This window comes from Cryptomeria japonica, chromosome 11 (genome assembly GCF_030272615.1).
Source record: "Cryptomeria japonica chromosome 11, Sugi_1.0, whole genome shotgun sequence".
Classification (NCBI taxonomy): domain Eukaryota; kingdom Viridiplantae; phylum Streptophyta; class Pinopsida; order Cupressales; family Cupressaceae; genus Cryptomeria; species Cryptomeria japonica.
The window spans coordinates 482,803,385-482,808,055 of NC_081415.1; positions in this window are offsets into that span (position 1 = coordinate 482,803,385).

Here is a 4,671-nt window from a genome sequence, read left to right on the forward strand (position 1 = left end):
CTTGAGTGTGAACTACAAAATACAAATACTGATTTCATTAGATCTGATTGGAGAACACTTGGGAGAGACTATCCTCAAGATCATTCTATCTATGACATTACCTACTCTATTCCAAATTATGACTATTATGTCATGAACCTTGAAGCACCTAACAATGACGATGAGTATGACTTACCCCTTCTTCACCTAGAACTAATTGATTGGGATAACGTAGAAAACCCTGAATTGGATGTCCTTTCCAATGACCATGACTTAGTTGTGTATCTTAATGTCATTGAATCCATAACACCTAATATATCTTCCATCACAGAATCAAGTAGCGTTTCTTGTAGTCAGAAGAATGCCAAACTTTCCAGTCACAAAATTGAAATAAAACAAGGAAAGAGACCTAGTGCTAAAAACCATTTCATGGCAACACTAGATCAATCAAGAGGAAAAATAAAGGACGTATATGATGGTGAAAACCTCTTTGAGGCACCAAAAGATGGAAATTTTGACATCCTCCCTACATATTTTCAAGAGAGATCTACTATTCTAATAGAACCAATAAAACCAATAAAAATTGGCACACCAAAAGATCCCAAGATACTTCATTCTGTTGCCTCATTATTAGATAAAGAGAGGAAATAATACATAGAATTCTTCAGGCAAAGACAGATAAATTTTTCTTGGTCCAATGCATACATGCTAGGACATAATCCAGATCTTATCATGCATCATCTCAATGTGGATCTAAAAGAAAAACTAGTAAAACAAAAGCTAAGGAAGATGCATCCACACATCGCTCTTCTTGTAAAAGATGAGCTAAAGAAACTATTAGATGTGGGTTTCATAAGACTTGTTTCCTATCCAAAATGGGTTTCAAGCATTATGCCAGTGTCAAATCCAGATAAAAGCATAAGAGTCTGCACTGATTTCAGAGATTTGAACAAGGCGTGTCCCAAAGATGATTTCCCACTACCCAACATTGATATAATTGTGGACTTATCAGTAGGACATGAGATGTTTTCATTAATGGATGGATTCTCAGGATACAATCAAATAAAAATCACCCCTGAAGATCAAGAAAACACATCATTCACCTATGCATGGGGTACTTACTATTGGAATGTTATGCCATTTGGGCTTAAGAATGCAGGAGCAACTTATCAAAGAGCCATGACAACAATCTTCCATGATATGATGCATACATTTATGGAAGACTATGTAGATGATATACTTGCAAAATCTCATACAAGACAAGAACATTTGAACATCTTGGGCAAGATCTTTGATAGGCTTGAAAGATACCAGTTAAGACTAAACCCAAAGAAATGTGCATTTGGAGTAACCTCTGAAAAACTTCTTGGGTACATTATATCAGCTCGTGGAATTGAAGTAGATCCAAAAAAGGTCAAAGCTATCTTGGAAATGGAGTCACCTAGGAACATAAGTCAATTGTGTTCTTTACAAGGAAGATTGTAATCAATCAAAAGATTTGTCTCTCCATTGGCAAATAGATGTATCCATTCACTCATCTTTTACATAAGAATGTTCCATTCAAATGGGATTAGAAATGTGAAGAGGCTTTTATGCAAATCAAAGAATATCTCATGAATCCTCTAGTACTTGTATCACCAATCAAAGGGAAACCATTGTTACTCTATATCTCAGCAACAAATGTATCATTAGGCGCTCTCCTAGCACAACATGATGAAGTAGGAAAAGAAATAGCAGTGTATTACATTAGTAGAACATGTGTTGGCTATGAATTGAATTATACATCAATAGAGAAGACATGCCTAGCAGTTGTATTTGCAACTCAGAAGTTGCGACATTATATGCGGACTCATTCTATGAAACTGATAGCAAAGATAGATCCACTAAAGTATTTGTTGAAAAATTCAACTTTGACAAGAAGACTAGAAAAGTGGGTTATGGTACTAAGTGAGTTTGATATAGAATATGTTGATCACAAAGCTATCAAAGGATAGGTCATTGTTGATCAATTAGCTGAAGCACACTTACAAGATGACATACCATTGCAAATTGAATTTCTTGATGCAGACATTCTTGTTGGTATTATGGATGACTTCATCATGTGTTGCATTGGTTTTATCATTAATGTCAACACTTATCTCTCTGGAGGTCTATATCATTGATTTGGCACTTTGGTTATATTGGTTTTTTGTTGAACCGACACATTGTAGTCCTGGCATGGATATTGGCTTATGCACAGTCACCGGTATATGCTTCACCGACATGATATATGTTTCACCGGCAACTCGGGAAGTTGATGATGACTTGTTATTATCTGGAGATCATTTTGTTATGTTGAAGACATGGATTGGATGTTTACATTTGGTGTTTTTCTTATTGGACTAATCAGGTTCACATATTTGCCTTTACCGGCAGATAGGTCTAGCTTATGGATCGGTACAAGATATCATGTTCTAGATCAGCACGACATGTTTTGGAAATGGTTTATTGATTGGATATTGTGTAAATGTAATGAGCTGACATATTGTATTGCATCAAGACTTATTTTGTAATTGTAATATCTTTAGTGAGCCAACCTTATTATGAGGTCTTAGGGTTTTGTACAAATAATTGTAAGATCTTATTTGAAGATCATATTATGAGTGTGTGTGAATATTGAAGATCAATGTGAAGAGAAGATCCTTGTGTGAATCATGCTGATATTATCTAAAGGTTGAAGGAAAGGTTATGAAGGTGTTTGGCACTCATGGTCAGAGCTTAAACCAGTACTAAATCCAACATTGTAGATGCTATATTGAAGCAGTACATTGTTATTGGATTTAACCATCCAATTGTAGTCAGTGTGACTCCTATTTTGTGATGGAGCAGTGAGCTCTAGGCGGTTGACCTTTCTGCATGTGCAGACCCCATTATTGTATTCACTTACTATTTGCAGTAGTATCATCTGATTGTGGGTAAGGTTTCCCACCGTGGTTTTTCCCTTTACAGGGTTTCCACATCAAAGTCTCTATGTCATGTGTTGTGGATGTTGTTTCTCTTTCTGTTTCATGCATTAAGTTATACCAGTACTGCTATAACTCTTAATCTGTCTTACCGGCATTAAGTTTGTTTTACTGGAACTAAGTTTTAAGTTGGATTAATTTGTTTTGGGTTGTAATTTATTGACAACTGATTCACCCCCTCCCTCTCTCAGTTATCCTTCTTGGTTCCTAACAATTCTGACAATAAGTAAAAAAATTTGGGAGTTGTACTTTGATGGTTCTTATACACAATATGGATCAGGTGCATGAATTTTGTTCATCGCACCTCAAGGACACACAATTCCAAAATCATATAGGTTGTGGTTTCCATGCACAAACAATACTACGGAATATGAGGCATTGACTATTGGGCTCAAAATGGCTATTGAATGGAATATCAAGGAATTACATGTCTATGGTGATTCACAGCTTATCATCAACCAAATAAATGATTATTATCAAACTAAGGATGACAAGTTAATGCCCTACAAATAGTTGGTAGAAAAGTTTAAAGAACATTTTGAAGAAGTATCATTCACTCATATCCCAAGAAATGAGAATAAAGCAGCAGATGCAATGGCTATAATAGCATCTCTCTTGCAGAATCAGGAGAATCGGCATCATTATGAATTCCTGGTGGAAGATATCTTAACCCCTACCATTCTATCCTAGCATACCTACATGATTTTTCATATATCGGGAACCAGTCAATCCTTATACGACCAAACTTATCAATACTTAAAAGAGAATATCCTTCATCCTAACCTATCCCACAAGCAGAGAAGAAATTTAATCTGTCAATCATCCCGCTATACTATTATTGTTCATACCTTATATAGGCAAGGTCTAGATAGCACTTTATTGAGATGTCTCGAACAAGAAGAATGTGAGAAAGTTCTTAACGAAGTTCATGCAGATATTTGTGGCACACACTCAAGTGGATTAACACTGGCTAAGAAACTTCTTCGTATGGGTTACTATTGGCCTACTATGGAGAGAGAATCATTCACATATGCCAATAAATGTAGACAATGCCAGATCCATGGGAATCTCATTCACGCACCAACACAACAATTGTATCCTTGACGGGATCATGGTCATTTTCTCAATGGGGCCTTGATTTGGTAGGTAAGATAAATCCTTCATCCTCTAATGGACATAAGTTCATTCTGATTGCTACTAAATATTTTACTAAATGGATTGAAGCAGTACCTTTGACAAAAGTGATAGGAAAACAAATATCATCATTCATCTTGAATTATATAATCCGTCGCTATGGAGTTCCTATGAGCATTATCACTGATAATGGACAAACATTTAAGAATCAAGATGTGAAGGAACTATGTGAGCAATTCCGTATCCAACATAGGTTTTCTACTCTATATTATCCACAAGAAAATGATCAAGCTAAGGCATCAAACAAGACTATCTTGAAAATATTGAAGAAAACAGTCAATGAAGCTAGAAAAGACTGGCACATTCAGCTAAATCTTGCTCTTTAGGCATACCGAACCAGCATCTGCACACCAATGGGGGAAACTCCATATTGCTTAGTCTATGGATCAGAAGCCATATTACCAATAGAACTAGAGATACCTTCTCTATGAGCTTCCTTGAAAGGTATTGTACCAAAAGAAGAAGAATGAGTCTCTAGACTTCAAGAACTTGAGTT